The sequence below is a fragment of the Eptatretus burgeri genome, chromosome 17 (assembly GCF_056783735.1).
Source record: "Eptatretus burgeri isolate ZD-2024b chromosome 17, Ebu_testis_v1, whole genome shotgun sequence".
Classification (NCBI taxonomy): domain Eukaryota; kingdom Metazoa; phylum Chordata; class Myxini; order Myxiniformes; family Myxinidae; genus Eptatretus; species Eptatretus burgeri.
The window spans coordinates 49,145,700-49,172,508 of NC_140977.1; the positions used below are offsets into that span (position 1 = coordinate 49,145,700).

Genomic DNA, 26,809 nt, shown 5'->3' on the forward strand with positions numbered 1-26,809 from the left:
ATAAGGAACTCAATACAATACATATCGGAAGATTTTGAAACACACAAAAACGAATAAAACCGCTTCAGCTCTTTCAGAAATCCAAAATGGCGTCTGAAATTGCTGCCGTTTCTGGTTTTACACCAAGGTACTTCAGCACGCACTTTAAATGTCTTAATATATGTTTTGCGACTCAATGAAATGAATCATATACTTATTGGGAATTTTTCAAAAACATGCATTTACCAATAAAAACACTTGAGCTCATCCTGAAATTCAAAATGGCGCCCGAAATGCCCCTTTTCCTGTTGTTGTTTTCTCATAACTCTGCAACTAAGTAACCCAATAAAGCACACTAAAATGTCTTTATATATGTTATGGGAGTCAAGGAATCTAGATAAATTCTTATTCGCAGATTTGAAACACGCATATCTATACCAATAAAACTACTTGAACTAGTCCCAAAATCCAAAATGGCGCCAAAGATGGTTGCAATTTCCTGTTTTTCTCATGACCCTGTGACTAAGTTACCTCGATATGCACTTTAAATCTCTAAATATATTATGTCTTGAGAAATAAGGAACTCATTCAGATACTTTGAAGTACAAAGGAAACAATAAAACCGCTGAAGTTCTTTCTGAAATTCAAATGGTGCTCAAAATGTCCGCCACTTATCAACACACTGCTGTTTTAGCCTGTTTCAAGAGGCAAAGACATTCAAAACAGGATCATGCTAGAGATTCAAACCTCAAAAGTTTCAGATGAATCTTTACCTTACGCATGCACACACCTAGTTGCATCAGTCATTGTCTTCATCGTCGGATGCTGTATCTTCAATGTTGATGTCCTCTGAAGTTGGGGTAATATCATCGTCGGCATCTATAAGAGTTGGTGCTGTATTGTTGCAATTGAGACCACTGCATTTACTGCACATTGAGGAACAAAAGAGCCCAAGTTTCTTGCAGCTACATGTCATGCTTCTGCAACCATCTGGTTTACACCCACATGCCACCATGTTCAGCAAAGTGTCGGGTGCAACAGCAATGTCTGTTTCTACCGGGGTAAGAGTCCCGTCCTGAAATCGCCAGCCCCATTCTGTTGGAGATAAGGAGTTACCCATCCATTCCTGGACGGTAAGATAGGCGCGATATGAATGTTGCTTTGCTGCAGCACTAGTTGGAGGTAGACTTTCTAGCTGAAAGGATGAACTCAGGGAACTGCGACCGATTGCCCGTTTGTATGCGATGTGATGGTAGTCATCAAGAGATTCAAAACTGCTGGCTCCATAAAGCTTAAGAATGAAGCCTTCCCCAGCTTTTTCCACCTCGTCATGGGTGCTTCCACTGTTTGTGAAGGTATCCAGCAAGTCGTAGTCCCGCTTCTTGTGCACCATGTTGAAAGCTTTACGCTTGCCCTGACGATAGATCGCAGAGACCGTGTCACATCCCGTCACAGCATGAAGAAACATCAAGTGATTTCTTATGTCCCCTATGGCATGCTGAATCTCATGAATGTTGAAGACCGTGACAGGATTACTGCGGCATAGCATGAACACATCTGTGGAAGAGGTTGCCCGAGCAACTAGCATTACCAGTAAGTCTGTGTCCGTACCAACGACAGCAACTGGCACATGTTCTGACTCTGCCAGTGCTAGTGCTGTGGAGACAATCAGGGTGTCGGCGTCTGCTTCTGCCTGGACTTTTGGAAGAACTCAAGAGGTCTTATTGGTACTTGCGTGCTTCAGCATCTCTTAAGATGTATTCTAATGAGTTCCTCATACTTCAAAACATATATGTAGACATTTAAAGTGTGTTTTGGGGAAACCTGCTTGCAAAGTTATGAGAAAAACAGAAGAGGCGGCCATTTTGGACGCCATCTTGGATTGTGGAAAACGCTCAAGGAGGATGTATGAGGACTTTTAGTATGTTATTCTAGACATATTCCTGGACCTATCCTGAAAAAATCAGCTTGTTACCAAAAATGTCCAGGTTAGGGCCTATTTTGACCTAATGCTCTTGGACTAAGAGCTTGATAGACAGGTTCCATTGTCAGTGACTGTCATGCGTGGCAAACCATGAGTGAGAAAGCATTGACGCAGCCTCCCTGTGGTTACGTGTGAGGTTACAGTCTGTGTTACATCGGCATCGATCCATTTAGTGTGAGCATCCGTAACAATAAGAATCATACGGCCTTCAATGGGTCCAGCAGAATCAAGATGAATCCTCTGCCATGGTTCAGTGGGCCATTCCCATGCGTGCTGTGGTGCCTTTGCAGGGGAGTTTCGACTGCTTTGGAATGGATAACAATGTTTCACACACTGATCGATGTCAGAGTCAAGATGAAGCCACCATACAGAGTTCCAGGCCAGCAATTTGATTCTTGCAATGCCTGGATGACAATCGTGAGGCTGATTCAAATCTTTGTGCGCAAGTTTGGGGGAATGACCACTCAGCATCCCCACAGCAAGCAGCCATTCTCGACACTAAGTACATTCTGCCTGCAATGTACTTATGGCCTTGTACGGATACAATTCAGGATCAGCATCACGTCGAAGGCCCCACCCTTGCCCATTACCATGAATGACCTTGGAAAGAAGTGGGTCAAGCCTGCCTGGTGAAGGTCCGTACTGGTTGGCATCGATTTGGTTGTCATTCAAAAATTCCATCAGAGATATCACGCTGCCAGGTGTCAGGGGGTCAAACACTGTGTCCAGAAGTGGCAGGCGGCTCATGGCGTCTACAATTGAAATTGTGGAGCTAGGTCTGTACGTAATATTGTTACGGATTTGGAGACCTCGTGCACACAAACAGCCAGAGTCCGTTTGCTTAGTTATTTCGATAAGTATGTGTACAGTTAGAATCCATCCCATTCTGTCTAATGGGAAATGCGTGTGTGCGCTACATGTTATTTTATAGCTCGGTTTTTTTTTTACAACTTCAACAACAACCACGCCCATCTTCGCTGCCTCACCATCGGCCATTGCACGCGTGCGTGTCAGCACGTACTTGGGCAGAGTCCAATGTGCAGGCGGGGTTTCTTTGGACGTCGGCATCTTGAATTTCGCTCCAAATATCGCCCCTCTCAGCCAATCGGAGGTGTGCGAGCACGTCTGCTGCCTCTCGGCCAATGGGGAGCCAACGCAACATGTTGCTGATCGACTTCCTGCTCGAGGGGCGGAGACATGAGCACCTCCCCTTGACCAATCTCGGACAGACGGGGGATTGCCCGATGCGCTTGTTCAATGAGGGGGGAGGGGTGAGGCGGGAAGGATCCTTCCCACCTGTGAAGACAAAGACATAATCGTGTGGGGGGCGACCCTGTGAGAGGGTCGGAGGGTTCGTTGGTTGAGGCTGAGAGTCTTCCCGCCATGAATCGCCTGCCTGCGAGCGGAGGAGCGTGCCAGCGCCCGGCGCCACCCTCCGTATCTGGTGCTTGGACCGGCATCTTGTTGCGAGTTCGAGTCACGCCGCGCCAGATCTTCGGGAATCCCTCGAAGCGAGAAAATCCAAGCCAGAGATCTTACCTCCAGCTCACCTTCCCTCCGAGCTGGGGGTATCAAGAAAGGCCGCGGCCACCATTTCTATTTGAGTGTGTGTGTGTGTGTGTGTGTGTGTGTGTGTGTGTGTGTGTGTGTGTGTGTGTGTGTGTTTTAGTGTATGTGTGTGTCTGTGTGTGGGTCTGTTTGATAAGTAGAATTGTTAAGTGCTTTTTGTTGTGCATTATTTCCATTGCTTATTGGGATAACTCTGCTCTGTGTCTTCCTGCCAATTGCAAATAAATATCTATTAAATGTTCCAGCTCGTTTCTGTGTTACTTTTCGTTGGCAAAGCACGGTGTGTGTTGAGAAATAGCGAGGCAGTAAATTGTTCATTTGGACCAACAGGCCTCGGTGACCTCCGCTCGGGTTACACACGGTTCGAGCACGGTAACGGCGCGTTCCGCTCGAGGTCCGTCGTGGGTGTGAATTCCCCGGTAGCTTTGCCGTGTGGGAAATTAGGTATATTGAAGTTTGGCAATTGACCCCACTCCACGCGGTCCAATTATTGGCGATTCATGGTCCTGTAAGGGACCCGTGCCGTTCGGACTTATCTGAGGGTCACGACCTAAATTCCGGTGTGTTCGATGGAGCCGACTCTACTGATCCCCTCGCGGTCGTGCTCGCCACTGATACCCAGCCCAGCAACAATATCACAATCATTAGTTGAGAGGGAAATGACCAGCGTATGATCTGAGCCAGGAAGACCTCTGAGGTAATTCTTGTTGGACCAAGCAAAGTAATCAGTGGTTTCTGGTCCGTGTGCATCATGAAATGTCGACCAAAGGTGGACTGGTGAAATTTCTTAACTCCGAATACAATGCCGAGTCTTTCTTTGTCCAGCTGACTAGTTCTCAGCCGGGGACAGTGTATGAGATGCTAATGCGATTGGTCTCCCTGTGCGATCTGGCCATAAAATGCCATTCTGGTGTTTCACAGACTGACTGAATCATCAATGTGTGTGTCGTTCCTCCAATGGACAACTGGGCGTCTTGTCTTCCGACATTCGTTGATGCACATTAAAGATCCCAACGATGCCCTTCAGGAAGAGTGGGCGAGCTATCACCGGCACCATTACCAAGTTACAAATTCCTGCCCGAATTTCTGCTGGGAAGGCAATGGCAAACCACCTCGTATAACCCTTGCTCAAGAAGCTGCTTCGGCGACACAGACGCTCATGAACGAGGATGGAAAATCAAATATCAAACCAGATTCGGCACAGGAACAAAACTTCCATTTTTTATGACGTCATTCACTGTTTCTGCTGATCCAGGTGAGCTTCAAGTCCCGTGGTCCTATTTTTCTTTCATCTGATGTTTATAGTTTGATGGTATTATGCACACAAGCACTTTATACATATCCTGTGTTGTCATATCCTCAGTGATGTATTTGGGTTTGTTTGAAATGTAAATCTTTATTTGTTATTTTCTGCTTTGTCGGAGCATCCAGGTTTACCTGGCATTGATTTACTAACATAGTGAGAAAACACAAATCGGGTCATGTCATCAATTTAGCTTCTGATAAAAGGACGATTCACTCTGCTCCACATCACTCGGAGATCATCTCAACACCTGTTCACCTGATTTTGATCCATCCTATTCACTTGATTGGAAAGAGTCGGTAAGTTTGGGGAATCGTTCGTTCTCATGAAATTAGTTTTCTTATCCAAGATTATCTTGTTTGATATATCGAGTTGTGCTGGTTCGTTGTAATGAGGGATTATGGAGTTACTTTCAACTTCTGGTGTGACAATTTTATTGCCTTCTCGATTTCCAGGTTCGAATTAACTCTTTTATTTCTTTGAGGGAGGGTCTTCGGTTTGTGTTGTCATCGCAATCTGAAAACGATGAACTGTGTTGTGAAACATGCTGGTTTGGTTGAAACCTCGGAATTTGAACTGCATTGTGTGACGACTTCACACTTCTTCTTTGTGATGCAGCACAAGGATTCAGGGTCGATGAGGCCACAGATGTGCCACTGATTCAGTGCCCCCTGGAGGTGAGGGCAGTAATTTGGATTTTGTTTCTGGGGGATTTGGAATGTCTCGTCGATTTTTAATGAAGAACACTGTGGGGTCTTCAACGTCGACTGACTATTTCTTCCAGATGGGATACCCAGTTTGTCTTATATCGGAAGGACGGCACAAACTGTAAGCATTGATAAATCACTCAGCCTGTGAAGCACCAGAATGACATTTCATTGCTAAGTCAGGGATCAAACCTCCGCTCGACAGCTTCGAGGTGAGTGTGTGTACCCCCAACGGCCCCGTTGGGCCGCTGAATTAATACACCAGCAGGTCGACTCAGCCTGTCATCCTTCCGAGGTCGGCAAAATGAGTACCAGTGCATTGGTAAGGTCCGTACGTTGTCACCCGGCATAGCCTCATCCCAACCAATGATGCAACCAGCAGCCACAGTCTGCACTCGATCGAGAGAGCGACCTGTTGATATTGCCTTGCAAAAGCCGTATTAGTGGTCAGATAGAAGACTGTGAGATTCAACATGCTTGAGAACATGGGAATTGAGAAGACATTCAATGACTTTGGAAACAGTTGAAGTCAGAGCAATAGGACGGAAGAAAGAAGGGTTTGAACGATCACCTTTCTTTAAAATAGGTCGTACGAAGGCATGTTTCCAGGAAAGAGGAAGAGTTTGGGTTTTTCAACATAAACGAAACAACGAGCAAGCACTGGTGCAAGTTCTGAAGCACATTCATTCAAGACACGTGGAGGAATGCCATCTTACCCCTCGGTCTTGCTTTTGTCCTGCGAGAGAAGTATTCTTTTGACTGTATGAAAAGAGATTATGGGGAGGGACATTGGATTGGTGAGGGGAGCATCAGAGGGAAATGGAAGGTTCGAGTCATCCAGTGTGGAGTTCGAGGGAAAAGAGAACCAAGAAGAGTTGCTTTATCGGTTAGAGAGACAGCGATAGCATCATCGGAACAGAAAAGCAAAGGAAAGGTAGAGCGACAGAAGTCGTTGGAGATACTTTTAGCTCAGGACTAGAAAGACGTGTTCGTGGTCGAAGATGAGAGGTTGTCACATTTCTTTTGAACTAGTGCGGGCCCGTAGGTGTGTAAACGACGACTGGATTGGGGCATTTTTTCACCCCCGTCTCTCGCCCCCTCTCTCGTGGGTGAGGCGTGCCAGTATGTGCAGTTTCGTTCCTTCGCTCTCGTAAACGACGACTGGATTGGGGCATTTTTTCAAATAGATCAGACCAACCGTATCATAAATGGCCACAACTTGGGAAACATATTCAGGTCCCCAGCGTCAATTGTAACGTCATATCAAACGAAGAAGAATTGTGACGCCCCTCTCTCTCTTGCCCCACCTCGCTCCTCCTCCTCTCTCCCCCCTCCTCTCTCGCCCCCACTCTCACCCCCCCTCTCTCGCCCCTCCTCTCTCCCCCTCTTTTGAATTGTGACGCCTCCTCTCTCTCACCCCCTCTCTCCCTCTCCTCTCTCGCCCCTCTCTCCCCTCCTCTCTCACCCCTCTCTCGCGCCTGACTCTGTAAATGTATTCACAAAAAAACAAAAACAAAATAAATAAATATATAAACATGAATTGTGACGTCATTCGTGAAGTCAGAGCACAGTGTCCTGTCATTGGTTTAGTAAATAAATGGCCATAACTTGGGCACCGCTTGTACGATTAATATCAAACCTTGAAAAGGTACATTCTAAGGTCCCCAGCGTCGATTGTGACGTCATACCAAACGAAGAAGAAGAATTGTGACGTCAATCGTGGAAATAAATAAATAAATAAACATTAATTGTGACGTCTTTCGTGACGTCATAGCACCGTGACTTGTCATTGGTCGACAATAAATGGCCGTAACTTGGGAACCGCTCGTCCGATTGATATCAAACCTTGAAAAGGCACATCCGCAGGTCGCCAGCAATATTCCTGGCAAGTTTCAATCAGATCGGACCGGCAGTCGTCGAGAAACGGCGGTCGCATACAGACAGACAGACAGACACATACACAGAGATTGCTGGAATTATAGATAGACAAGTACAGGCCCATCGGGGCGGGCCCATAGGTGCATAAACGACGACTGGATTGGGGCATTATTTCAATTAGATTGGACCAACCGTATCGTAAATGGCCATAACTTGGGAAACACCTGGGAAACATACTCAGGTCCCCAGCGCCAATTGTGACGTCATCTCAAACGAAGAAGAATTGTGACGCCACTCTCTGTTGCCCCCCCTTGCTCCCCCCTAGTCTCGCCCCTCCTCTCTCTCGCCCCCACTCTCACTCCCCCCTCTCTTGAATTGTGACGCCCCTCTCTCTCTCACCCCTCTCTTGCTCCCCTCTCTCCCCTCTTGTCTCACCCCTCCTCTCTCCCCTCCTCTCTCACCCCTCTCCCGTCACCCTCTCTCTCGTCCCCACTCCCACCCCCTCTCTCCCCCTCCTCTCGCCCTTCCTCTCTCCCCCCTCCTCTCTCGCCTCTCTCTCGCCTCCACTCTCATCCTCCCCTCTCCCGTCCCACTCTCTCGCAGATATTGGTCGAGAGATAAATGGCCGTAACTTGGGAACCGCTCGTCCGATTAATATCAAACACTGAAAAGGCACATCCGCGGGTCCCCAGCAATATTCCTGGCAAGTTTCAATCAGATCGGACCGTGAATCGTGCAAAAAAAAATGCATAAATATTAATTGTGACGTCATTCGTGACGTCATAGCACCGTGTCTTGTCATTGGTCGACAGAAAAATGGCCGTAACTTGAGAACTGCTTATCCGATTTATATCAAACCTTGAAAAGGCACATCCACAGGTCCCCAGCAATATTCCTGGCAAGTTTCAATCAGATCGGACCGTCAATCGTGCAAAATTTTTTTAAAAATAAATAAATAAATAAATAAACATTAATAGTGACGTCATTCGTGACGTCATAGCACCGTGTCTTGTCATTGGTCGACAGATAAATGGCCGTAACTTGGGAACCGCTTTTCCGATCAATACCAAACCTCGAAAAGGCACATCCGCGGGTACCCGGCAATATTCCTGGCAAGTTTCAATCAGATCGGACTGTCGATCATGCAAAAAATAAATAAATAAATAACCATTAATTGTGACGTCATTCGTGACGTCATAACACCGTGTCTTGTCATTGGTCGACAGATAAATGGCCGTAACTTGGGAACCGCTTGTCCGATCGATATCATACCTTGATAAAGCACATCCGCGGGTCCCCGGCAATATTCCTGGCAAGTTTCAATCGTGCAAAATAAATCATTAACAAATAAATAAACATTAATTGTGACGTCATAGCACCGAGTCTTGTCATTGGTCGACAGATAAATGGCCGTAACTTGGGAACCGCTAATCCGATTAATATCAAACCGTGAAAAGGCATATCCGCGGATCCCCAGCAATATTCTGGGCAAGTTTCAAACAGATCGGACTGTCGATCGTGCAAAAATAAATAAATAAATAAATACATAACCATTAATTGTGACGTCATTCGTGACGTAATAGCACCATGTCTTGTCATTGGTCGACAGATAAATGGCCGTAACTTGGGAACCGCTCGTCCGATCGATATCATACCTCAAAAAGGCACATCCACGGGGCCCGGCAATATTCCTGGCAAGTTTCAATCCGATCGGACTGGCGGCCGTCGAGAAACGGCCGTCGCAGACAGACAGACAGACAGAGATTGCTCGAAGTATAGATAGATAAAGGAATGCTTCACCTCACGATTAACATGTTTGTAATGATTTTTGGAGGATATGAAAGCTGAATGTGAGTCAGAGGAAGAAGACTTTCCATGTCCGAGATGCGGCATCCCTTGCACGAATGGCCGCAGAGCAGAATTGGTCGGAGAGATAGATTTGAAAGAGAAGGGGATATAAGCCTCAATTCCTGCAATAATAACCTCAGCTTCACGTTCAGCAGAGATAGAGGCATCACCCGAGGAGAGGCAGTCGTCTTTCCAGGGAAAGTCAGAAAAGAAGTTTCGTAAACCAGTCCAGTCAGTATTATTGAAATGCCAATACTGGCGTTTCGTCGGAGCATTTGGATGAGAAGTGGTGGAAAGTAAAGGGACGTTCACAGGATTGTGGTCAGAAGAACCAATTGGAAGTGAAATTGTGTAGTTACAATGCAACTGATTGGAAGTGATGAACAAATCCAAAGTATTGGTGGTATAGTCACGAGGATATGGGATGGGTGATAATTTGTTCCAAATCATTTAGAAAGGAAAACGTAAGAGCTTCAACCCCCCACCCCAACATCTGTGTGGGAAGATTTCAAACACTCTCTGTGGTGTCCAGTGAAGTCTCCCACATGGAGAAAATCTGCTTGAGGGTGTTCGGATGTCAAGGCCTCATGGCAAGAATTAAGAAAATCAAAGAAAACTTTCAAGTTTGTAGAATTTGGAGAGCAGTAAGTGAAACAGCGAAAGATAGTGAGGGTCGAGAGACAAATCTTCTATCATCCCATGGTGTCCTTTGTGAAGAGCAGGCGAGCTATCCCCGGCACCCAGTACCTTGGCCAAATTCCAAATTCCAGCCATAACTTGTCAACCGTCAAGCCTGGTCAGCCGGTTATGAAGACTCGGGCAAAGCTTCCCGGTGGCTGACTCCATAAAAACGGTGGGATAATGTTGGTCGCTGAAGAAGAAGAATGCAATTATGACGTCATAACAAGAAGACCTGTGACGTCATAAAAATCACTCATTCATCAAACTTCCTTTGTGCCAAGTTTCAATTTCTTCCTTTGTGCAGTTTCAGACTTTCCGTTTTTAAAATACGAGTACGTGCCCGTACGTGCGTGGCCATACATGCAAAAAAAACTTAAAAAAATATTTTCAAACCATGTGCCAGAAACAACAGCCACACAGGCCATTCCTTCGCTCTTGCGTGCCCGTACCTGCGTGGCCGTACGTGCAAACCAAAAAAATAAACCAATGTCACCCGCAGGGTGACCCTATCTTGCCAAAAGGTGACCACGTGTGACTTCTTTAAGGTCACAATGAAGTGAACAGAGCTGCTATCCACCAGGAGCGACTCCTTGAGGAATATCTGCCGATGAGAGATTCCGATGAGAATCGTTCTACAGAGTAACCATGAAAAATATGCGTTTGCCTCATAATACCACCAAATGACGTCATAATGTCTCAAGCTTGACATATCTAGAAAGCACTCATCGAGGTGTTCAATTTGAGGTACTACACGATATGGTTCCTAAAACTTGAAAATTTGACCTTGGGGTCAAATATGTTTGATCTCAGGCGCTAACCATGAAGGTCAAGGCCAATCGCCACCAAAAATTAATCAGCTGAGCGCCAGACCATGAACTATATTCCCATGAAGTTTGAAGACTATCCGATCAAAATTACTCAAAAAATAAGGGTTTCGTCGATTCCCCTGATTTGCGACGAAGTGACCTTGACCTTTGACCTTGGCCTTCAAAATTTTATGCGCTGAAAGGGACCTCTATAGGCCTCTGATATGCGAAGTTACAAAAATTTCCAATGATAACTGTGCTCTGCAGAATTTTTTATACGTGATTACAGACAAACAAACAAACTAAACAAAAAAAACATACAAGCTGACTAACATATCTTACAAAAACTTCCTTTTGGCAAGATAATGAAAAATCGTACCTCAGCACGACACTTGGCGAATTAGTTGACCTTTCCGTGTGGTGGTCCAAGCTGTAATGTCATGGAATGTGTGGTGTTTATTTGTTCGTACATTAATAAAATGACGCGACGTCACAAATAACATTTATCAATAATCAAACAATTATCAATAATCAATAATAATTATCAATCACAAATAACAATAACGTCACAAATAACAATAACAATAACAAATAACAGTAGAGGAAGAGCGATGCAGGTCAAAGGTCAGAGGTCATGTAAAGGTGGGGCCTCTTTTTGGGGGAATAATTCTCTGGCTCCGAGCCAAAAACTGACTCTCTCGGCCCCCGGACGGAGTGGGGTGGAGGGAAAGCGTGAGTGAACGCCCTTTTCGGGAACCTTCTCGAAGGAAGGTGGAGCCGAGAACGGGGCGGGGCGAAGGGCGGAGCCCCGGGCGATAAAAGACGGACACGGGCGGGCGCAAAGAGGGCTTTTTTTTCCTCTTCGTCTTGGCTGGTGGTTCGGTTGGTTTTTGTGGAGAGTTGGTCTTCAGGAAGAGGTCCTGTGCCCGTGCCTTGGTGAGCAGCCTTTCACGAAGGCCCAGACGGGAGACGCGGCAGCGCCCGTTGCAAGGTGGACCTGTGCGTCCGGACAGGGAGTGCAGGAGAGGGTTCGCCGGCCGCGAGAGAGGTCGGGGCCGGCGCGCGACCACGCCGACGGTCGCGAGAGAGGGACTCCCCAGCCAAAGGGAAGTCACCATTTTCTTTTCGGGGTTTTTGTATGGATCTTGTGGCGCCGTGTCTCGCAAAGTAGAACTGTTTAAGTGTTTCCGTGTGTACGCGTATTCGGTTGTAGCTCTGCATCGTTTCTTTTGTTTTAATTGCTTTATGTGCATTTTGATTGTGTATTGCTGTAAATACGTGCCTCACGTGCTTGTCTGTGTGTGCGTGTGAATAAAAGGCTTGCTTGTTGAACTGTGCCCGTTTCGCTTTGTCTTTTCTCCATTGACCCTCCATCTTGCATCACGGAAAGGGGTTTGTCGTGGGTGCAACATCCCAGTAATTAATCGGAACCGTCAAGGCCGACGATAACACCGCTCGGTTATCACTGTAGCACGGAACGGACTGCTTTAGCTGTTCGTGTCCCCAGTCTGCCTGTGGCGTGGTACGATCGCCCGGTCGACCATTCGCGCAGGTACTGAGGTAGATCGAATCTGGCGAGCAACCCTATCCTGCGCGGGTGGGCAATTGGCATGGTCATGGTGGGGTTACACCCCCACCCGTGACGAGCTCCCGGCGTTGTTCCGAGAGGGTCACGACAGAATTGTCCGTCCGGTGGGCGACGTGCCGCAATTCGAGTTACGCGGCTGTTCGCATGCCGGCGGGCGCGAATTCGCAACAATATCAAACCTTGAAAAGCACATCCACAGGGCGCCAGCAATATACCTGGCAAGTTTCAATGACATCGGACCAGTGGTTGTCGAGAAACAGCATCACACAGACACACACACACACACACACACACACACACACACACACACACACACACACACACACACACACACACACACACACACACACACACACACACACACACACACACACACACACACACACACACACACACACACACACACTGCTGGAATTATAGATAGATGGCTGTCACACCACGTGACTTGCGACGTCATTATTATCATTAAAACATTGCGCATGAGAAGTCGCACCAATGTCGAAAATTTCGTCTCAATCCAACAAGCAGTTTCTGAGACGAACACGAAAGTTCTGTGCAGATAAACAAACAAACCCAAATGCAACATCCTCTCCTTTGGCGAGGGGAATAATCTCTGGATCATCTCCATCACAAAACCCACTCCAATGTGCCGCAGGACCATGAAGTTTCTGATATTGAGTACGATGCTCCTTTCTCTGGCCTTCGTTGGGTCGTCAACCATGATGGAGGAACCAGAACCAGATCAGCGAGGACAACCATCCGTGCGTTCTTCTTCAACATTATACAAACGTCACGCTCCGAGAGGTAAGTGTAAACGTAACATTCCCGATAATCTCATTTTCCCACATTCGAGATTTCCTTTTTTCTTTCAGTAATTTTTGTTAAAATGATTTCACAGTAAATGAGAATCAATAACCCCTTGTATATCTTCACATTCCTCTCATGAGACGTCATCTTCATTTCCTTTCTTCACCCAACGCCCACCCCTCCCCCCTCTCTTTGCCCCAACCAACTCTCCACCCCTCTCTTTCCCATCCCTGCCGCCCTCGACCCTAACCATATCTTCACCCCCCCACACCCACCCTCCCCTTCCACCTCTAAAGTTTCTCCATCCCCCACCCACCCCTCCCCCACTCTTTTACCCCGACCATCTCTCCAACCCCATCTGCCCACCCTCCCTCCATCCCAACCATCTCTCCACCCACTCTGCCCACCCCTCCCTCCCTCGACCCCGACCATCTCTCCACCCCCTCCCACCCCTCCCCTACACCCCGACCGTCTCTCCATCCCCCTGCTCTTTACCCCCACCATCTCTCCACCCCTCCCTCGCCCACCCCTGCCACCCTCTACCCCATACATATATTCACCCCCTGCCCAACCCTCCCCTTCCACCTCTAAAGTTTCTCCATCCCCCCACCCAACCCTCCCCCACTCTTTTCCCTGAACATCTCTCCAACCCCTCTGCCCATCCCTCCCTACCATCTCTCCACCCACTCTGCACACCCCTCCCTCCCTCTACCCCGACCATCCCTCCACCCCTCCCCCTACACCCCAACTGTCTTTCCATCCCCCTTCTCTTTACCCCCTTCTCTCCACCCCTCCCTCACCCACCCCTGCCGCCCTCCACCCCAACCATATCTTCACCCCCGCGCAACCCTCCCCTTCCACCTCTAAAGTTTCTCCCTCCCCCACTCATTACCCTGACCATCTCCCCAACCCCCTCTGCCCACCCCTCCCTCCCTCCCTCCACCCCGACCATCTCTCATCCCTCCCTCCATCCCAACCATCTCTCCACCACTCTGCCCACACCTCACTCCCTCTACCCCGACCATCTCTCCACCCCCCACCCACCCCTCCCCTTCATCCGCACCGTCTCTCCATCCCCCTGCTCTTTACCCCCACCATCTCTCCACCCCTCCCTCGCCCACTCTGCCGCCCTCTACCCCAACCATATTTTCATCCCCCGCCCAACCCTCCCCCTTCCACCTCGAAAGTTTCTCCATCCCCTCACCCACCCCTCCCCCCGATGATCTCTCCAAACCCCTCTGCCCACCCCTCCCTCTCTCTATCCCAACCATCTCTCCATCCACTCTGGCCACCAGGGCCAGATTTATGTGTTGCGGGGCCCTAGGCCCTAGAAGTACGCGGGGCCCTCTCAGGGCCTCAGCCATTTTCACTTCATATATGCTTATAAAAGTATTCATATATAAATGCACCAACCGAGGCTGGGCAAAAGAAAAAAACCACGGTTTACGTGCAAAAACATGTATTTCAGAAACAACTAGTAACAAAAGTTTACATACAAGAAACACCACTATGGATGGAAACAACGGAACAGAGAAAATAATCGCAAAACCAAAACGTGATGGTATCATCTATTCATCTCAAATCTCAATCAGGTCAGGGTCAGGTATGGGAGCATGTGCCAGAACAGCGCGTCGCTGCGTCCACTTTCCGCCGGTACTCCAGGGGCCTCCGTCTGGCCATCCCCCAGGCAGATGCCAGGCCCATCCCCATCTCCTTGAGATGATAGTCAACCTGCTGCAACCATGAGGCACGTGGTCGGCCCACTGGCCTCCTCCACTCATGAGACTCCCTCGCTGAGAGAATCTGGTGAGCAGGAGCAGGATCAGCATCAGGAAAACGAGCCACATGTCCATACAGCCGCAACTGACGCTCACGGACCATGCAGGTAACAAATCTCATCCGAGTCTCTCTCAGCAACCGCTCGTTGGACACAAAATCCGACCAGCGATAGCCAAGGATTCTCCGAAGACACCTGGTACCAAAGGAATTAAGTCCCCGTCTCAGATCCTTGGTCAGAGTCCAAGTCTCGCACCCATAGAGCAAGACTGGAAGTACCAAGGACCTGAAGACTCGGACTTTCGTCCTCCCGCACAGGTACCGGCAGCGCCACACCCTATGATCCAGTGAATCCATGACTCCCTAGACCCGACCCAGATGTCTATTGACCTCTGACTCGCAGCCAGCAGAGACATGAATATCACTGCCAAGGTAAGTGAATCTCTCCACGACCTCAACATGCTCACCACAAACAGACACAGACAGGACAGCAGCATCCAAGATGTCACCGAAAGCCTGGATCTTAGTTTTGACGAAAGAAACCCGTAATCCCAGCGGCTCCGACTCCTCATTCATCACCTCGAGGGCCCCCAAAAGGATGTCTAAAGTCTCCGCAAAGATGACTGCATCATCTGCAAAATGAAGGTCCGAGATCTTGACATTCCCAAACGATGCACCGCAACTTGATCTCTCTGACATTCTCCCTAAAATCCAGTCCATACAAGTGCTGAAAAGTGTGGGGGCAAGTACACATCCCTGATGAACTCCAGTAATAACTGGAAATAAGTCAGAGATGGTAGCACCACACTTCACAGCACTCTCAGTACCAGAGTAGAGTTCAGACATCAGATCGATCAGTTTTGGTGGCAGCCCACGAAGACCAAGAATCCTCCAGAGGACATCCCGATTCACTGAATCGAACGCTTTACAGAGATCAACATAGGCTGCAAGCAGCCCCTGCCGAAACTCTTGACTGCATTCGGTGAGGACACGAAGGGCAAGGATACGGTCAATCGTTGACCTCTTTGGTGTAAAGCCTGACTGCTCTGGACGCTGGTGCTCAAGCAGATGGTGGCGAACCCTATCAAGAATTATCCGAGCAAAGACCTTGCCCGGCACTGAGAGCAGCGTCACCCCTCGGTAGTTGTTGCAGTCTTGGTGATCACCCTTCCCTTTCCAGAGAGGGACAACAAGGCCCCTCTTCCAGTCAGTTGGGATGATGCCTGTGTTCCAGGCAGAGCACAAAACTGCATGCAACAACACGAGTGCAGCATTTCCACCAGCCTTGAGAAGTTCGGCATGGATGCCACAGATCCCTGGAGCTTTGCCCCGTTTCAACTGGTTCACCGCAGCCCGTGTTTCCACAAGCGAAGGTGGACCACAGTTGATTCGAGGGTCAGCAACAGGGATTGTAACACCCTTGACGTCCAACTCGACAGCTGGGGGATCAGCCTGGTACAACCGCTCAAAGTAACCGGCCCAGCGGGCCTTCACTTCAGACTCCCCTGTCAAGAGCCTACCACTCTCTGCTCGAACTGCAGTGCTCCGAGGGATGGGCTTGGATGAACGTAATGCGCGAATTCCCCTGTAAGCGGGACGAGAATCACCTGTCCACAGGTGATGCTCTACCCCCTCACAGATTCCTCGCACATAGGCCTCCTTGTCCACCCTCAGTGCACGTACAGTTTTATGCCTCAGCTCCCTGAACAGCTCAGCTCTGCCATTCAGCCTGGCTCTGCGACTCTGGTCAATGGTATCCAGTGTCCCTTGAGAGACAAAATTCTTCTTTGCCCTGCGGTGAGCTCCATGACATCCACCGGCAACATCAAGGACGGTGGTCTTGAAGGCGCTCCACAACTCTTCAGGACCCCCCCAAAGCACCCAGACCCCCCAAGTGTCCACTCAGCCTGTTCGCAAACTCCTCAGCTACTCTCTCATCCCTGAGCTTGGCAACATCCAGCCTCGGCTGGGATGGTACCATTCTCCAGGATTTAAGGTGCAGCTTTCGAGTTGCTACAACAAGCCTGTGGTCAGTATTGAGGAACTGAGCACTCCGGTAGACCCTGCAGTTCTGGATCATCCTCCAACAACCGTCAATGAGGACATGGTCAATCTCCTTTGCCACACCACCAGCGTTGGAATACCAAGTCCAGCGATGAGCTTGTGGGTGCTGAAACCATGAACCAGCCACCCTAAGTCCAGGACTTCTTGCAAAGTCAAGGAACTTAGTGCTATTCTGGTTCGTAGTTCCTGACCAATGGGGACCAACACACACCTCATAACCATCCCTATCAGTTCCAGTCGATGCATTGAAATCCCCCAAGACTAGAAGTGTATCTCGTCTGGGGCACTGATCAACCACAGACTCGAGTGTGGCGTAGAATGCATCCTTCACGGTGAGATCACTCGCCTCAGTCGGAGCATAAACAGAGACCAGGGAAATGACACCTAAGGAGTGACGAATCCTTAATCTCACAATACGCTCGTTGACCGGTGTTACCTCAATTATCATTGGGGTCAGCTTATTGGACACAGCTACAGCAACTCCTTGGGTATGGTAACCATCAGAGCGACCAGACCAATAGTAGGTGTAACCACCCACCATTATCTCGCCGCAATCTGGTCTCCGAACCTCAGAGAGAGCTGCAATCCCGATGTCCAAACGCTTGAGCTCAGATGATAACAGAGACAGGTGATCATCCTCTCTTAGGGATAGAACATTCCAGGCACCCACCCGAAGGGACCGCCTCAGGTTAACCCAAGGAGACCGCCGTCTGGTGGACGACACCTCAGCACCACTGCGACACACTCTCCCGCAATCTGACCCAGGGATGTTACCCCGTGGTTTCCCTCCTATCATCAAAGATTGGGGGTCCCGAAGGCTTTGCCCCAATCCCGTCATCCGGTGAGCTGCCCTGCGAAGGGAAGCTGCACAGGAGGTACTCCCACGGAGTGGGTTTTCAGATTTTTTTGCGTTTTTGCGTTTTGCGGAATGAAGGGTTTTACTCTCAATGTTTACTTTACAAATCTCAATGTAGAAAATTTTTTTTGTCGTTTTTGCAAATATGATTGCATTAATGCACACTTTGGGGTAATTGCTACAATATATTTGCGAGATGTTAAAAACATACAGAATCTTTTAGCTTCTATCTGGCTTTGATTCGCGCAAAGTCCTCGATTGTTTCGCGTGTGCTTACTCTCCTGAATAGTTTGTGTTCAGCACTCAGTATGGCCAGCGATGCCAAACGATCTTGGCCGATCGTACGACGCAGATAGTTCTTGATCCTTTTCAATTTTTAGAATGATCGTTCTCCCGTACAGTTCGTGACAAACATTGACAGGCATACCCACCATATCGTAGTTGTGGATTGTGGAAAAATAGTAGTTTCAGACAATTTTTCTGAGTCTTCTGTCTGCATCGTCTTGAGAAATGCCTGGACATGTACAATTTCCGAAACCAGAGAAGGTTCCAGGTCGTTCGGGTAACTCTTGACCAGGTCTGCAGCGGAGGTTATCCGTCTGCATGGTCGTTATTTCTGAAAAGAATGAGAAACGTTGACGGAGTGTTCCATAGGCCTTGAGGCGATCTCCTAGTGACGTTGTTAGCTGATCAATGATGGTTATGTAGGATGTGGTCCTGAATCTCTCTCTGGGCAGTAACTGGATGTCATCGGCGCTGTCTACTTCATCATGATGTCGCTTCCTCCTTCGAACACGTCGCCAATCGTCTTCGTACTCGCTGTGACCACATTTATCAATAGCAATATGTTCAAAGTCGTCGAACCGTTCCCGTAGGTCCTGTACAAACTCTGTCAGTGATTCGAGTAGTTTCACTGCCATGTTCAAATCGAGCCCCGGCTTCTGTAACTGCTGACTTGTCGCGTTGAACCTCTTTAGAATTTCCTGCCATGTTACGAGCACAATCACCGTCTCAAGTTTTTTCAATTTCTTTAGAATAGCAGATGCCTCATTTTTGGCCTCTGCGTTTAGATGTTCATCCATTGCAAGATCGTCAAGTACCGTGATATTTTGCTGGAATCCATTGGCCAGTGCTTCAATAGCATCTGCATGGGCCGACCACCCTGTATCTGACAAGCACTTGACGACTGGCATGAGTTTCAGTGCATCGCGATGCTTGCGCCAACGATAGGTTGACTTCACGAGATAAACATACAGCCGTTGAACGATACCAAACAGAGTCACAGCAGCCGTGCAGCACTCAGCAGCACACATCCCGATGAGGTTGAGAGAATGAGCCATGCAAGGAACAAACTCGGCAAATTCGCAACGACTTTTTAAGTGCGTCTGGATGCCACGGTATTTTCCAGACATGTTGCTGCCGTTGTCGTACGATTGACCGCGACAGTCAGAGATCGGAATTTTGTTCGTTTGGAGAAAATCAAGAACTACGTCTGCGATCTCCTTTCCAGTATGATTCAGTAAAGGCACGAATGTCAAGAAACGCTCTACTGGCCCCTCTGGCAACACGTAGCAGATGGTTAGACATAGCTGGTCAGTGTGCGACACGTCCGGAGTGGAGTCCACCGATATGGAGTAATATTTGGCCCTCCGAACTTCCACTACAATGGTACTCAGAACTTTTCTTCCCAGCAAATTGATTAGTTCGTTACATACTGTCGATGAGAGGTAGTTTACATTACCGCTCCCTTTGTTGGCATGTTTATGGAGATGTGCTGCAAGGAAAGTGTCGTACTTGCTCAGAAGCTCCATCACTCCCAGGTAATTTCCGTTATGTACCGAACCGATCACCTCGTCGTCACCTCGGATGGGTAGACCACGTTCACATAGAAACATGAGGACATCCACGCACCGTCGTAGCACTTCGTGCCAGTAGTGCTGTTCTGACTCGTACTGACGAACTAGTCCAGCGTTAACGCGGCCTTGCAATGATTTTCTGCTGGCCAGGCTCGACATTGCCTGTTTATGCTGATCTGAATTACTGTGTCCCTCAATTGACTCCCAAGCGTGTTTCCAATCTTGGAACCCGGATGTAAACCGACTTTTAGTGTCTGACATGTGTGACATCAGACGGCAAATAAAACAGAACAGACGGCCGGTCTCTTCGGAATAGCACAACCAACTGAGATCGATTTCTTCTCCAGATAACGTGTGTTTTCTCCTTTACAAATTTTTTGTACAATGACGCGTTTTATTTCCATCACGGACAGCGGAGTTCTTGAAGTCACTGTCGACATTACGACATTGTGCACTACTCTTCTCGATCCAGTAGTTTCGGAACTTCTCTGGTAGCTGGTCTGGCCAAAGGCCAATGTCTTTTTCATAATCTTCAGCCGTTTCGCTGTCTACTTCTGAACCACATTCTGAAGCAGAATCGTTTGAGTTTTTATCACCGCTAGCATCAGCAGCACTGAAACAAGGAGCAGGGCCAACAGCAGATAATGCTGATATAGTCGTAGCTATGTTTCCCTTCGCGTTGTTATCCTGTTCATTGTATAACCCGACTGTGGCTGTTGTACTCTTAAGCCAACTTGTAATTTTAGGTAGCTTGTTCCGTTCGCTTTCGGCTGCGATGCTTTCCTTCCGCTTGGCCGCACCAGACTGGTATTTTCTTCCTCGATCACGTTCACGTTCCGCCATGGCTTAACCAGGTCCACACAAAGGCAGTTCCTACAATAGAAAGCAATATTTCAGCAGTTGACACCAAACACACCTTAATAATAATAATCGAGATATATTAACGTGGATTGATAAGAAGCCTAGGGCTTGTCGAGAATCTCTCCACGGCTCAGATTATTATTGCGATGTGTGTCTCTCTGGTGGAGGAAACCGGAGAACCAGGAGGAAACCACCGTGTCTCGGCCATGACACATGATTTACATATGCCACCGGTAGGATTTGAACCCACTCCGCCGAATCCACATAGAGGTGACCAGCCAGCAACCTTACCACTCTGCCACCGAGACACATGTTCTGCCTCTCTGGTCTGGACCGGATAGCATACAGCTAACCCCCATCCGCCAATGAACGTAACGTCTAACAACCATGCTGAGGCTTAGAGTTCTTTATTCTTGACGAATGGTATGAATTGTGATAATCGCTGTAACAAAAACAAAAATAAAATGTTATAGTAAGTTGACACAGATATTACGGTGATCGTTATACATGTACAAGATGTATATTAAAAAAACTGATCAGAGTAACGGTTTCATGACAAATTAGAGTCACGAGAATAGACCGCAGAGCTTTACATTTGTCTACACATCAAAGTTGCAAGTTCTTTCCTATAGGTTGTTGAAACACAATTGTCAAAGTTCGTCGGTAAAACTAGAGCATCGAACTGTTTCATGCCGACATAAAGTCACAGTACAATATTCTGGTATTGAACGACAAACAAAACGCATCACTCACACTGTTGTTGGCCACAGTCTGGCACAAAAAGCATTTTTCATCGCAGCGGGCAAAAAAACCACATGGCAAGGCGACATTTTTAACACAGCGTCTCCTGGCTCACGGTAGGCGAAGCCACAGGGAAGCAACAACAATCAATATGCATGAATAGTTAACCGGCACAGTGTGGCGGCACAACACACCTGATAAATATAATAAAATATTATCCGGTGTGTAAACTTGAATTACACAATTATAGTATAACCACCCCAGCAGTACGCCTGTGCAGTGCATAGCAAACATAGATTCAGGGCGGGCATGTAATTTTGCAAAAATGAAATCGAGACGGCCATAGCTTGCTGGGATTGGGAAAACCCTCACTTCTTTCGTGTGACCTATTTCTGTGGTAGACCTTGATTGCGCTCTTTAGATCAGTGGAAAGGAAAAAAAGTAAGTTAAAAGATGTAAAATAAATGATAAACATAACCAAACAGATGCCAAATTAACAGGGATATTGAGTATTTGTTTCGTGATTCAGTGACCATTTACACAAACGAACGAGATTTTTTTCACAAACAAACAAAAGGGGGAAAATAGCAGAATTTCTTGTAATCTTTGCGTTTGCGCGGGGCCCCTGGGAGGCGCGGGGCTCCGGGCCGTGGCCCTGTGGAGCCTGCCCTAAATCCGGCCCTGCTGGCCACCCCTCCTTCCCTCCACCCCGACCATCTCTCTACCCCCTACCGTCTCTCCATCCCCCTGCTCTTTACCCCGACCATATCACCAACCCCCACCCACCCCTACCCCGACCATCTCTCCACCCCTCCCCTACACCCCGACCATCTCTCCATCCCCCTGCTCTTTACCCCCACCATCTCTCCACCCATCTCCCCTCCATCTGCCCCCTCTTCCACCATCTCCCCATCACCCCCCGACCCATCCGTTCATTCACCATCTCTCCCTCACACCCTCCCCCCCCCACCCCCATCAACTTCTTTTCTACAAATCAATGTTTTGCACCTTCAGCTTTCCACCCCATCGGTGTTTCTCCACAGTCGGTGGTTTTGAAAGCTCCGCTCACTGGGGATGAGAGGTTGATGGATGATGGGTCACCAAGAGGTAAGTGCAGTTCCGGTTTAATCTCCACAAATGTCGAGTGATGAATATTTTCAAAGATTACTCACAATGTGTATTTAATTTCACCAACTTTTCAAAAATATTTCTTGATAATCATTTCAAAATTTCCTTGTAACTGGTACGTGCCCGTTAAAAAAAAAAAAAAATTATAAATAAATATTCAAACCGCGAGCAAGAAACAACAACCACACAGGCCATTTCTTCGCTCTTGCGTGCCCGTACGTGCGTTGCCCGGAAGTTCGCATATCGCAGTTATGATTATTCGCAATTTAGTTTTAATGGCCAATTATTCAATTAGCGCCAACGTATTTTGCCTTTTCGCGATGTCATCGCAAGGAAAAACAAAAAGAGAAGAGAAGAGAGGAACAAAAAAAAATTTACTTCCTGGTTCGGAGCACACCAGCTCACTCTGATGTTACCGAAATTTATGCACCGTCTAATATGAAACCGATCATAACTTGGTGCATTGTGTTTATCGATAAATGCGCATAAGAAATTATGAAAATACACGAAGTCATCACTCTCCGGAAGCCCGTACGTTGTAACCCGTAATGGGGAACGCGGCTGAGCTTCCCTTCCCCCATCGGCCACGCCCACGCAACAACGTGTCTTGTCATTGGTTTGGTAAATAAATGGCCATAACTTGGGAAGCACTTGTCCGATTAATATCAAACCTTGAAAAGGCACATCCTCAGGTCCCCAGCAATATATCTGGCAAGTTTCAATCAGATTGGACCAGTGGTTGTCGAGAAACAGCGGTCACACACACACACACACACACACACACACACACACACACACACACACACACACACACACACACACACACACACACACACACACACACACACACACACACACACACACACACACACACACACACACAGACACACACAGACACACAGCTGGAATTATAGATAGATAAATGTGATCTTCTCGGGGAGATGAAACAGGGTGGGGCATTTATATCTGACATATTTATCATCATTTTGGCGGGAAGCAGTAAGGGTGCAGATTATATTTCCCCCCACAGTCTTGCAGGTGATACATGAACGTTTTGAATGATAGAACACTGTGACGTACACACGATAATTAACCTGCATGTATGGAATAATTGAAGGAAAACATCGCTGCAACAACCATCCACGCTCTTGCTCAAGATGCATCCCACGTGGTGATGAACAACATGTCGACTCGTTGTCGGGAATGTAACAATTCCAAATGGGGATCATTTGTCAGATGTAACTTTATTGTATCTCAATATAATTTCTCATCGATGTGATTACCAAACATGTACTTCACACAGTATTTGTCATGTTCATTAATTATTTACAACATTAATAAATGTGTCAGAAATACAAGCCCCCCCCTTCCACCCTGCCCCACCTTGAACTTCTCAATCCATGAACCACTCGTTGATGGAAGATAGCCGTCAGGCAGGTATCTTCGTATCTCACTCAACATCGAGGTGTGTTATCCTGGGTTCGAGTCCTGATGTTGGATAAGGAGCTCGGTATCTCAGTCAACATTGATGTCTGTTATCCTGGGTTCGAGTCCCGATTCTCTTCTTCTTCTTCTTTCGGCTGCTCCCGTTCGGGGTCGCCACAGCGGATCATCCGTATGATCCGCATAGTGATTTGGCACATGTTTTACGCCGGATGCCCTTCCTGACGCAACCCTGGTCGCCTCTTACGACACAGGGATATGGTACACCTATTTTAACTGGGGTATACACCGGCCCAGTACACTGGTACTCATTTCGCCGACCTCGGAAGGATGACAGGCTGAGTCAACCCCCTGGTGTATTAATTCAGTGGCTCAACGGGGCTTGAACTCAGGACCTTTTGGATCCCAAGCCGCTTCCCGAACCACTGCGCCAACACCAGGCTCTCTTCGAGTCCCGATTCTGTGAAATTAAAACCATCATTCTAACACCGTGAGAACAGGTGATGATTCCGCCCAGAGGAACATCACACTTCATGGAGGATGTCACGGTTACTGTTACGGTTACAGGAGCTGTGTCTTTCCTTTATATTTCGTGTTGTTTTGTCAAAGATAAAAGAAGATGAAGTATGGTAAAATGGTAAAAGATGAAGTGATAAGAGAATGGGGTGTGGGGTGTGAGATCCACATTGTGTCGAAAATGTTAATATTTATTGATCCAGTCGAAGGGAGGATCTGCTTGGTATAACTTATAGACATGATTAACCAATCTCATGAACAATCCGTGTAATTACATCTTACCTTCTCACCCCAAGTGGTTCATCAGGTTGAATAAGAGTTCCAAGACCATGACAGGACACACCTCCTCACATCTTCTCATCCTATTCTCCCAACAAGACACCTGTTTCACCATTTCCTCTGCTTGATGTTCCTGCGATGTGTTGATGGTTAACAATGATAATAAACATGAACACTTTCTCATCAAATATCAACCCTTGATCACATCAATGAATGTAAAATGTCTATTTCATGTTTGTACATCCATCATGTCCCTCCAGCTTACAATAAACACTTCAGCTCGTCACCTTTGTGTTTTCATTACATGGTCTGGTACCCCGCCATCCCCTCGAGTATAATCACCTTTGATTCGGCCATTTTCGAAGCACAATGCTTCAGTGTTTCCAATCCGCGTCAGCAGACATCGTCCACGTGACACCACGTACTTGAACCTCCAAAACACAAGATGGTCCATGGGAGAAATCCTCGGTGATTATAATCTTGTTTGAGGAGGGGAGGTTAATCGCGGGTTCACATTTTCTTTTACTTTCCCTTTTCTTCATTTTATTCTTAATTCCCTTTTCTTTCCCATGGGAATTCTTCCATCAGATCATACTCTCATGAACATATTTATCCCATCACGACTGCAGTTCCCATACACATCCTCTCGCCACTGGAATCGTGAATCCTGTGGTGAGGGAGTTGTGACATCGAGTCACGACGTTCGGCATCCTGTTGGGTTCACCTGTGTTTCATCACGTGGTGCTCCATCCCGTGACGTGGTGCTCCATCCCGTGACGTGGTGCTCCAGCCCGTGACGTGGTGCTCCAGCCCGTGACGTGGTGCTCCAGCCCGTGACGTGGTGCTCCAGCCCGTGACGTGGTGCTCCAGCCCGTGACGTGGTGCTCCATCCCGTGACGAGGTGCTCCATCCCGTGACGAGGTGCTCCATCCCGTGACGAGGTGCTCCATCCCGTGACGAGGTGCTCCATCCCGTGACGAGGTGCTCCATCCCGTGACGTGGTGCTCCATCCCGTGACGAGGTGCTGCCTTGGGTTTTGCAGAATCATGCGACGTCACATTGCCTCGCATCACGTGCTACAGCATCACAACACACGTTCAACGTATCAGGCAGGGAAAGCAGTTTGAGTGCTCCACCAATCATTTATTGTGTTCCACACACAGAAACCTCAGAGCCATCCGTGAGTCGAGCTTCTTCATGCTGCAGCTTCGTTCCTCCTCCTGATGACCGCGGTTCCGGTTGATCTGACACATCAATACATAACATCTTCCCCCTCGCATTCAGTGTTAAAATGCATGAAAGATGAACACAAGACTCATGAAGACACTAGTATATAATACAAAGATCATGAATATATGAGTATTGGCTACAAATCAATGTGGACAGGCCCCTTTGGAACTCTGGATGATCGTTGGGGTACAAAGCCGACAGAAGGCCCCGCTGGTGATGCTGCAACAGCGTTATTGGGATCAGCCTCAGGGAGTGGTGCAGTGCCATCTTCATCAACAAAGTCACTCGTCACAGGTTCAGGAAGTGGCGAGACATCATTTGTGAAGATGACAGGATCACAAGACCGATATCAGACATGATCAAGGTGCCTCCGTACAACTCGACTGCCCTCGAGGTTGATCTTGTGGGACAATGGTCCCTCATTGTTGTGAACCCTCCCTGGGAGCCAAACCTTTCTGTGACTAAAGCTTTTCACAAACACCGGGTCCCTGATGTTTATAGAGCGCTGTACAGCACGTTTGTCATGATGAAGTCTCTTTCCACTGATTTTGAAACACGACTGATGCCATGTCTGGTCTGAGACAATCCAGTCTTGTGCCCAAAGATGGTGTCACCCCCGTTGTAGTGTGGAGAGTGATGCGGTGAGCGAAAAGCAAACATGAGAGTCTGTTCAGAAGGCTTCCACGGTGTATCTTATTGAGACCAGAATTGATGAAACTGACGGAGCGTTCGGAGAGTCCATTTGAAGCTTGAAGGTGTGGACTCACAAACTTATAAATTATAGCATTCAGGCGGGTGAAATCAGTAGTCCAAGAGCATTAGGGTTTAACCTGGACATTTTTGGTAACAAGCTGATTTTTTCAGGAAAGGTCCAGGAATGTGTGTGAAATAACATACTAAAAGTCCTCA

At 47.8% G+C, this 26,809-nt stretch overlaps 1 long non-coding RNA gene across 1 annotated transcript; it reads left to right on the plus strand.

Moving 5' to 3' along the window:
- Positions 1-5,044: 5,044 nt before the first annotated feature.
- On the plus strand, positions 5,045-24,956 carry LOC147010045 (uncharacterized). The gene is made up of 4 exons (XR_015052715.1): positions 5,045-5,134; positions 12,999-13,147; positions 22,348-22,411; positions 24,688-24,956. It is a non-coding gene; the product is annotated as an uncharacterized LOC147010045 (long non-coding RNA).
- Positions 24,957-26,809: the final 1,853 nt, after the last annotated feature.